The 10,805-nt window shown below is 38.0% G+C and overlaps 2 long non-coding RNA genes across 2 annotated transcripts; both read right to left on the reverse strand.

The window, feature by feature from the left end:
- Positions 1–2,250: 2,250 nt before the first annotated feature.
- Positions 2,251–5,070, reverse strand: LOC145553196 (uncharacterized). The gene is made up of 4 exons (XR_014089469.1): positions 4,981–5,070; positions 3,437–3,508; positions 2,578–2,634; positions 2,251–2,507 (listed from the first exon to the last, which is right to left on the reverse strand). It is a non-coding gene; the product is annotated as an uncharacterized LOC145553196 (long non-coding RNA).
- Positions 5,071–9,334: 4,264 nt separating this feature from the next.
- Positions 9,335–10,542, reverse strand: LOC145553030 (uncharacterized). The gene is made up of 3 exons (XR_014089205.1): positions 10,259–10,542; positions 9,790–9,862; positions 9,335–9,394 (listed from the first exon to the last, which is right to left on the reverse strand). It is a non-coding gene; the product is annotated as an uncharacterized LOC145553030 (long non-coding RNA).
- Positions 10,543–10,805: the final 263 nt, after the last annotated feature.

Genomic DNA, 10,805 nt, shown 5'->3' on the forward strand with positions numbered 1-10,805 from the left:
CTGTAGAGAAACGAAGCAGGGACAGATTGTGCAACTTACTCCTAAAACGGAAAGTGGCTTAAAGTATTGCATTGTGGGATTTATAGTTTTATATCACTCTTTGTTCCATGCATGTAGTAGAGTGCTTCATGACTGAAGCAGAGCTCAGAGGTCTGTTGAGAAACTTTCTGAACATGGAAAAAGAACGACGCTCATTTGTTGTGCCAAACTTGAGCACTTCACATGGCTTTGATAGGAGAGTGTTTACAAAAGAAAAATGTGCTGACAGCCATGTTGGGGACACAGCAAACAAACAGTGTTGGCATCATGCTGCAGTGATGTTCATGCACAGTGACAGTAAAATGAATGGAGCCAAATCCAGAATGATCATAGGAGAAAAGCTTTAACCGAAACATGTCAGAATAATTACCATCTCAAAGTCTTATCCAGTGGAAGTGTGTGTTTTTACACACACACACACACTTCAAGGACAGCAAGACCCACTGAGCTGAGCTCCATTGAAGCACAGGACCAGAACAGAGCTGGGGACTTCAGTGTTTTGGTCCAACAGTACGTACTTCATGTATTTGCTCCTCAAAACTCATCTTTTCCAGCTTTCTTGATGTTGAACCAGCATATGGAAGTTGGGTAGTTGACACCATTTTGGTCAAAAACACCCAGGAGATTCAGACCAATCACACAATAGTTTTGTGAACAAAGGTAGGAGAAAAGTTTGCCAGGGTGTTCTGACTAGAAGGGATGAGAACATGTTGCAAAACTGATTTTGGCAGCTTGGACCGTCCATCCAGATCCTTCTTGGGATCCTAAATGCAAATAAATTTAGAGAACAATTTGTGTACCATGAGTTATTCATTGTCCTTGCCAACTGAAGTTGGTAAACAGCTCCATCATGGTGATGTTCTGTTTTTATTCAAATCTTGCTTATGCTCAGCACATCTCAGAGTCAAAAAGCTCATGCCATCTGTCAAATGTTCTATAATTTCATGGCTTCCCACACTTGAAAAGGACTTGAAGAGACTTCAGGATTTCACTCACTTTTATTTTCACCAGCAGGTGTGAATCAATGAAGAGGTGAAAAACCTAAATACATACATTTTTTAACATACATTTTAGACATTTGGCTTAAAGTTAATAATTTCTTAATGACCAATTAAATTTTTAACCTTAGACATACATTTCTTTCACAATTTTAACCATGATTTAAAGAATTACATTATTGAATTTTGTTTGGTTGAATCAAATCCAAACATTTTAGAATTACATTTTTTTTTCATTTTTCTCAGGACATAAGTTTATACATTAAATATCTTAAACGTGCATTTAATAGACACTGTAAAAATAGCAGTGAAAACTGTTTCTTCAATAAATTCTTCATTTCTTTTTATCAAATGCAAAGTCAAATTACATTTCAACTGAGTCCAGTGAACAGCTTACCGGTAGTCCTTGTTTAATCAGTCTTTTTTCATGAAATGCTGCTTTGGAGACTGTCTGTCTTCCTCAGCTCTGTTGCAAAAAAAAAAAAAAAAAAAAGCCAAATGATTGGTGGAGTCCTTATATTGCCTGAGTTGAGGGCGCTGCTGATTGGACCAGATTTCTTTCACCTGCTGAGAAGTGCTGCAGAGTGGCACACAAATGTGTGTGTTCATGCACCCACATCTGAACTCATGAGCAGATCTGCGCAACACTATGTCCAAAACTATCCCCAAGCTGCACACACTGATTTCCATCTCCTTTGTATGTCTGACACATCCTGTCACTTCCACACACACACACAAACACTGATATCAGGTTAATCTGCTGTGGGTACCCGCAGCATGTTCACAGATAGTGGCCAGAAACCCAGCAAGGTGTTTACTGACATGAACACAAAGATTACACCGGCTTATTGAGCCCGAACACACACATCCGCTCCCCATTGTTCTGCTTTGTTACCCCCCTCTTTGTCTGTAGCACACACACATACACACACCGACGCACGCACGCACACACACACACACACACACACACACACACACACACACACACACCTATACTGGTTTTGGTGTACTAGCAGGACACTTTTTTCAAACCAGTTTTTTGCAACACTAAACGGACACCCCTTTCCACTTATGCTAGAAAGACGTAGTAAGTTGTCAAAAATCTTGTTAGAGTTACACAACATAGATCTCACTTAAAAATTTAGATACACACTTCAGAACTCAAAATACAAGAATGTGACCCAATGCTGTATTAAAAGGACAAACGATAATGAGGTGCTTGGCTCCGCCCATGACACCAACAGTAATTGTCAGGGCCAATTTTATTTATCAGGACCATGGCATACACATACAAAAAACATAAAATTCATGTGCATTAAGAAGTCCAAAAATGGAAATATGGACTATAACTAGTCCATATTTCTGTGGAGTGCATTTGTCATCCCATGAGATGTCTGAATCATCTACGGAATCAGGAGCATACTCCTCTTCTGATGATATCGCTTCACTTGAACTTTGTTCTGGACAGACCTGTTGATTAAAAACATATGTTGTATACATTGAAAGCGTTTCAGCAAGAATATTTCTACTAAAAGCTTACCAGTGATGTCCTCCTTTTATTTACAATAACACATTTTGTGCAGGGACTGGTTGCAAACTAGACAGAGAAAAGTAAGAATTGACAAAGGGAGGTAGCATAAGTATTTAAAAAGTCAGTGCTGCACTATGACTCAATTTCAACATACAGCACAACTAGACATGGAAGATCATATTCAAAAGATGAACCCAATTCCCATTCTCAAAAAAATTACCTTTACATCACACACCACTCCATTTCAGAGGTGAAAACAGTCCTTCAAATAAAACATTTTTCTAAACTTGACATTTCATCATGGATGATATCATGATCTCACACACAGTTAACCACCGTTAACTGAAAAAAGTGTAATCTTAAAATAAGAATTTGATCCTGACACTTGTGTAGGTATCAAAACCAATGAATTGTTATGATTAATTGTTTTGAATCGCAATAACCATGTGTTTGAACAGTACTTAGTATTCTCATGACTATTTTAGAAAATAAAAAGGTCATTGAGATAAAACTTATGTCAGGTGAGTTGCCAGAAAATAATTTGCATGCATCCAACTCAGCAGCCTGACAAGGCATCTCTATGGAGAGCTAAAATGAAGGGATAAACACTGAATGATTGTTTCTAAAAATAAAACAATGTCCACCTAATGTATGAACCTATCCAGTTTATTACAGAGGATCCATGTGTCTGTGCTCATCTGAACTTAACTTTCATTCTTTTCTACATGTAATTTCAAAACTCAGTCCTCCAAATTTCTGCACCTTACATGATGAGTATTACACAAGACCAGTGTGTTTGAATAGTACTTAATATTATTTCAATGACTTTATATAAGAAACAAAGTTGGTTGTCGGAGACCAAAAATACCTCTGGAGGGTTGGTTGAACTGGATCCGCATACATCCACGTCACCAGCCTGACACAGTTCATCTTTGGAAATCTGAAATGTAAAGAACACTCACTAAATGTGAGTTTGTTGCCAATGTAGAGAACAGTCCTCCCTATTCCTGCACCTTACATTTTGAGTATTACACTGGACCCATGTGTATGTCCACTCCTAAATGTGACTTTCATTCTTCTGTACTTGTAATTTCAATACTCAGTCCTCACTATTCTTGCACCTTATATTTTGAGTATTACACAGGACCCGTGTGTATGTGCGTTTCTAAATGTAATTTTCATTCTTTTCAACCTGTAATTTCAAAATTCAGGTTTCCAAATTTCTGCAACTTACATGATGAGTATTACATAAGACCAGTGTGTATGTGCACTCCTAAATGTGACTTTCATTTTTCTGTACTTGTAATTTCAATACTCAGTCCTCACTATTCCTGCACCTTATATTTTGAGTATTACACAGGACCTGTGTGTATGTGTGTTTCTAAATGTCATTTTCATTCTTTTCTACCTGTAATTTCAAAATTCAGGTTTCCAAATTTCTGCAACTTACATGATGAATATTACACAAGACCAGTGTGTATGTGCACTCCTAAATGTGACTCATTTTTCTGTACTTGTAATTTCAATACTCAGTCCTCACTATTCCTGCACCTTATATTTTGAGTATTACACAGGACCTGTGTGTATGTGCGTTTCTAAATGTCATTTTCATTCTTTTCTACCTGTAATTTCAAAATTCAGGTTTCCAAATTTCTGCAACTTACATGATGAGTATTACACAAGACCAGTGTGTATGTGCACTCCTAAATGTGACTTTCATTTTTCTGTACTTGTAATTTCAATACTCAGTCCTCACTATTCCTGCACCTTATATTTGAGTATTACACAGGACCTGTGTGTATGTGCGTTTCTAAATGTCATTTTCATTCTTTTCTACCTGTAATTTCAAAATTCAGGTTTCCAAATTTCTGCAACTTACATGATGAGTATTACACAAGACCAGTGTGTATGTGCACTCCTAAATGTGACTTTCATTTTTCTGTACTTGTAATTTCAATACTCAGTCCTCACTATTCCTGCACCTTATATTTTGAGTATTACACAGGACCTGTGTGTATGTGCGTTTCTAAATGTCATTTTCATTCTTTTCTACCTGTAATTTCAAAATTCAGGTTTCCAAATTTCTGCAACTTACATGATGAGTATTACACAAGACCAGTGTGTATGTGCACTCCTAAATGTGACTTTCATTTTTCTGTACTTGTAATTTCAATAGTCAGTCCTCCCTATTCCTGCACCTTACATTTTGAGTATTACACAGGACCTGCGTGTATGTGCGCTTCTAAATGTAGCTTTCATTCTTTTGTACTTGTAATTTCAAACCTCAGTTCTCTCCTTTTATGCAGCTTACATATCAAGTGTTACGCAAGACTTGTGTGTTTGAACAGTACTTAACATCATATCAAAAACTGTATTTTAGAAAATAAGTTGGTCGTTGGAGACCAAAATTACCTCTGGAGGGTTGATTGAACAGGACCCGCCTGAATCCACGTCACCAGCCTGACACGGTTCATCTTTGGAAATCTGAAATATAAAGAACACTCACTGAATATGAGTTTGTTCCCAATTTAGAAAACAGTCCTCCCTATTCCTGCCCTTACATTTTGAGTATTACACAGGACCTGTGTGTATGATCGCTTCTAAAACAGCTTTCATTCTTCTGTACTTGTAATTTCAAAACGTAGTCCTCCTTATTCCGGCACCTTACATTTTGAGTATTACACTGGACCTGTATGTGCGCTTCTAAATGTAACTTTCATTCTTTTGTACATGTAATTTCAAAACTCAGTCCTCCCTTTTTATGCAGCTTACATATCAAGTATTACACAAGACCTGTGTGTTTGAACCGTACTTAACAGTCATCCCCAACCACAGGCCGCAGATCAGTACCAGTCCGTGAACCAATTGGTACCGGGCCGCACAAGAAAAATATTTTCGTGTTACATATTGTCTGAGTATGGAGGATCGTTTATTTTGAAAACCCTTTAACCGGATTCTCTCGGTTACGTCTTGCTCACCAACATTGAGCCCACAATGAGTATGAAAGCGATATGTTAGGAAAGTTTCTTTGGAAAAGGGGAAAAGGACCAGAGACAGGAGAGTGGATTTATCCTGGACTTGTAGGTGACTCCCATGTTCCAAGCCCACTCTGCATAATATGTACCGGCTTACAAATGAGGCAATGGAGCTTCAAACTGCTTTGCCATTACACCCTCTGCATTGTGTGTCATCGTTTCCAAGGTGGGATCATCTCATTGCAGAGAAACAAGCTCAGGACTCCCATTAATTTGTCATTGTCGTAAGTTAAAATTTTCATGAAAATAAATATTCGTTTTTGTGGCATTTTCAAATCTTATATTGAAGGGATGTGTGAACGTTAGCATAGCGACTAGAGTCAGAGAGCATTATGGCAGTGATCGAGACGAGAAAAGAGGAGTATAGCTTGTAAGTCTTAAGTCTGGTTCACATGGCAAGATTTTAGGATTGTCAGACGATTTTCCAAATTCTGTGACCACAGAGCTGATAAAAGTACAACAGGTTTATGTGTCCAGCCACATAACAGGAGCAAATCTTGCCATGTGAGCAGGCTTTAGTACAAAATGATGTCACAACTACAATCTACCTGCAATGCATATAGCTAGTGTAAGCATCAAGCCTTGACTGAATGAATAGCCTTGTGTCACGTTAATTTAATGATGGATAGCTGAAAAGTTACCGGGTTTATCAACTGTGGTAGCAATTTTGCTCCAACTCCACTCGTCATCATTTCTGTGGATATTCTTTGTACAAAATGCTGAATAAACATTCATGCTGTTTCTACATATCTCCAATGTCCACCGGACTCATTTTGGGCATGTCAGCTCAGCTGTTTGGGATTCCCCTCCATGAGCTACGTCACAGCGTTTTCTGATTGGCTGCCTGTCAAATTGAACAGGTTGAGTTCTAGCTCCCAATCAAGGAAAACCCTACAAGCTGTGAGAATATGCCCGATTTTAGATCGGAGCAGTCCCAATGTTCCAACGACTGGATGTGATCAGTCTTAGCATGCCATAGATGGCAGGATGAACGGTTACGATTATCGCAAGCAACGTTCTAAGATTGTTGTAAGGAGAAATTCGGGGTAAAAAAAGAAGAACCCGAGCCACAGAAAAATGGCCAAGTCTTCACCGGTCCGCGGTGATAAAAAGGATGGGGACCACTGGTACTTAATATCATTTCAAAGACTTTATCTTAGAAAATAAGTTGGTCGATGGAGACCAAAATTAGCTCTGCAAGGTTGGTTGAACAGAATCCGCATGCATCCACGTCACCAGCCTGACACAGTTCATCTTTGGAAATCTGAAATGTAAAGAACACTCACTAAATGTGAGTTTGTTCCCAATGTAGAAAACAGTCCTCTCTATTCCTGCACCTTACATTTTGAGTATTACACAGGACCTGTGAGTATGTGTCCTTCTCAATGTAACTTTCATTCTTCTGTACTTGTAATTTCGAAACTCAGTCCTCCCTATTCCTGCACCTTACATTTTGAGTATTACACAGGACTTGTGTGTATGTGCGCTTCTAAATGCAATTTTCATTTTCTATACTTGTAATTTCAAAACTCAGTCCTCTCTTTTTATGCAGCCAACATATTTAATATTAGACAACACCTATGTGTTTTAACAGTACTTAATATCATTTCAATTACTTTATTTTAGAGAATAAGTTGGTCGATTGAGACCAAAATTACCTCTGTAGGATTGGTTGAACAGAATCCACATGCATCCATGTCACCACCCTGACACAGTTCATCTTTGGAAATCTGAAATGTAAAGAACACTCACTAAATGTGAGTTTGTTCCCAATGTAGAAAACAGTCCTTATTCCTGCACCTCACATTTTGAGTATTACACAGGACCTGAGTATTTGTGCTTCTCAATGTAACTTTCATTCTTCTGTACTTGTAATTTCGAAACTCAGTCCTCCCTATTCCTGCACCTTACATTTTGAGTATTACACAAGACCTGTGAGTACTCCTGATCAAAATCTTAAGACCAGTCAAAAAATTGCAAGAATTTGCATTTTGCACTATTGGATCTTAAGTCCAAATTAGAGCTTCACAATGTTAAAGGAAAAAATCAGTGCAAGAGACAAGAACTTTTGAGCAGGCAATTTTCTGAAAACTGCATTTACACTCAAACATGATTTTTTTCAGCTGATCAAAAGTTTAAGACCATAGTCTTTAAAAGCCAAAAGATGTGCCAAACTCTGGATTCCATGTCATTTTCTGTCAAGTCTTTACACTGTCAAGACCTCGTGATGGCAAAAGCAAAAAAGCTCACTGACTTTGAACGTGGTAGGATTGTTGAGCTGCATAAGCAAGGCCTCTCACAATGTGCCATCGCTGCTGAGGTTAGACGCAGTAAGACATATCATGTAGTAAGTCATTTTGCATTTTTTAAATGATCCTGAGGGTTATGGAACAAAAAAGTCAAGTGGTAGACCCAAAACAATTTCACCAGCTCTGAGCCGCAGGATCCGATTGGCTGTACGTCAAGACACGGGACGATCCTCTACCCAAATTAAGGCCATTACTGGTGCTGACTGCAGCCCAATAACCATCAGACCGCATCTGCGAGAGAAAGAAGGGCTTCAGAAACAAAACAGAAAAAACGTCTTCAAAGGCCATGTCTTCTTTAACGCCACAAAATTTCCCGTTTGGACTTTGCAAGGGTGCGCCAAACATGGGACATTGAAAGGTGGAAGAAAGTTATCTTCTCTGATGAGAAAATATTTAACCTTGATGGTCCTGATGGCTTCCAATGTTATTGGCATGACAAGGAGATCCCACCTGAGATGTTTTCTACATGGCACAGTGGTGGGGGCGCAATCATGATTTGGGGTGCGTTTTCCTTCAATGGAACAATTGAGCTTCAGGTTGTGCAGGTTCATAAGGGGAGATGTTGCAGCGGGAATCCCTCATGACTGAGGGCCCTTGTCTGTGTGGTGATGATTGGGTTTTTCAACAGGACAATGCTGCAGTTCACAATGCCCGCCTGACAAGGGAGTTCTTCCAAGAGAATGACATCACTCTTTTTGAACATCGTGCATGTTTCCCGGATCTAAACCCAATTGAGAACATTTGGGGATGGATGGCAACGGAAGTTTACAAAAATGGACATCAGTTCCAGACAGTGAATGCCCTTCGTGAAGCCATCTTCAACACTTGGAGCAACGTTTCCACTAGCCTCCTGGAAACATTGGCATCAAGCATGCCTAAATGGTTGAAGTCATCAACTTCAATCATTCTTGAAGAGCTACCATTCTTGTAGCTCCACAAGAATGGTGGAGCTACTCATTACTGAGTCCTTTTTTTGACACTCTGATTTCTGTTTTGGGGGGTTTCTCTGGTTTTTTTGAGCTATGGTTTTAAACTTTTGATCAGCTGAAAAAATGTTTGAGTGTAAATGCAGTTTTCAATGAATTCCCCACTCAAAAGTTTTTGTCTATTATGCTGATTTCTTCTTTTAACATTGTGAAGCTCTACTTAGAACCTTCTTAAGATCCAATAGTGCGAAATGTAAATTCTTGCAGTTTTTTAACTGGTCTTAAGATTTTGATCAGGAGTGTATGTGTGCTTCTAAATGTAATTTTCATTCTTCTATACTAGTAATTTCAAAACTCAGTCCTCCCTTTTAATCCAGCTAACATATTTAGTATTACACAACACCTATGTATTTGAACAGTACTTAATATCATTTCAATTACTTTATTTTAAAGAACAAGTTGGTCGATGGAGACCAAAATTACCTCTGCAAGGGTTGGTTGAACAGAATCTGCATGAATCCACGTCATCAGCCTGACACAGTTCATCTTTGGAAATCTGAAATGTAAAGAACACTCACTAAATGTGAGTTTGTTCCCAATGTAGAAAACAGTCCTCCCTATTCCTGCACCTTACATTTTGAGTATTACACAGGACCTGTGTGTATGTGTGCTCCTCAATGTAACTTTCATTCTTCTGTACCTGTAATTTCAAAACTCAGTCCTCCCTATTCCTGCACCTTACATTTTGAGTATTACACAGGACCTGTGTGTATGTGTGCTTCTAAATGTAATTTTCATTCTTCTATACTTGTAATTTCAAAACTCAGTCCTCCCTTTTAATCCAGCTAACATATTTAGTATTACACAACACCTATGAGTTTGAACAGTACTTAATATGATTTCAATTACTTTATTTTAGAGAATAAGTTGGTCGATGGAGACCAAAATTACCTCTGCAAGGGTTGGTTGAACAAAATCCGCATGCATCCACGTCACCAGCCTGACACAGTTCATCTTTAGAAATCTGAAATGTAAAGAACACTCACTATATGTGAGTTTGTTCCCAATGTAGAAAACAGTCCTCCCTATTCCTGTACCTTACATTTTGAGTATTACACAGGACCTGTGTGTATGTGTGCTCCTCAATGTAACTTTCATTCTTCTATACTTGTAATTTCAAAACTCAGTCCTCCCTATTCCTGCACCTTACATTTTGAGTATTACACAGGACCTGTGTGTGTATGTGCGCTTCTAAATGTAATTTTCATTCTTCTATACTTGTCATTCCAAAACTCAGTCCTCCTTTTTATGCAGCTAAGATATCTAGTATTACACAACACATGTGTGTTTGAACAATATTTAATATCATTTCAATTACTTTATTTTAGAGAATAAGTTGGTCGTTGGAGACCAAAATTACCTCTGGAGGGTTGGTTGAACAGGATCCGCATGTCCACATCACCAGCCTGACGGTTCAACTTTGGAAATCTGAAATGAAGGGATGTACACTGAATTATTCCATAAATAAAGTCCACCAACTGTATGAGCAAAGCACCTTTAGCTGAACACACCTCTACCTGTAGGTACACATAATAAGTAGGATAAACTTTAAACAATGCAGATATATCAAATAGTAGCAAATGAAATTAAAATCAGTCAATTGATCTAATTGTATGTCTTTCTGTGGTTACTTAAACATTTTTTGTCAACTGAATGTAACTCATTATTTTGTACTTGTAATTTCAAAACTCAGTCCTCCCTATTGTTTTTGTTCATTGTTTTTCCAGGAACAAGAAAAAACTATTTGAGTAGTGTATGTATATTATATGCTGCATATAATATAAGCTTTTGTATTTTGAGCAGTTGCTTGTCTCCTTTGGAAAAAGAAAGGTATTCTGATTATAATGATCATTGAACATGATCTATGCTAATAATGTGTAGTATAAAAATAGTTTAAAAGTGAAAAA

This window comes from Poecilia reticulata, chromosome 10 (assembly GCF_904066995.2).
Source record: "Poecilia reticulata chromosome 10, P_reticulata-male-v2, whole genome shotgun sequence".
Classification (NCBI taxonomy): domain Eukaryota; kingdom Metazoa; phylum Chordata; class Actinopteri; order Cyprinodontiformes; family Poeciliidae; genus Poecilia; species Poecilia reticulata.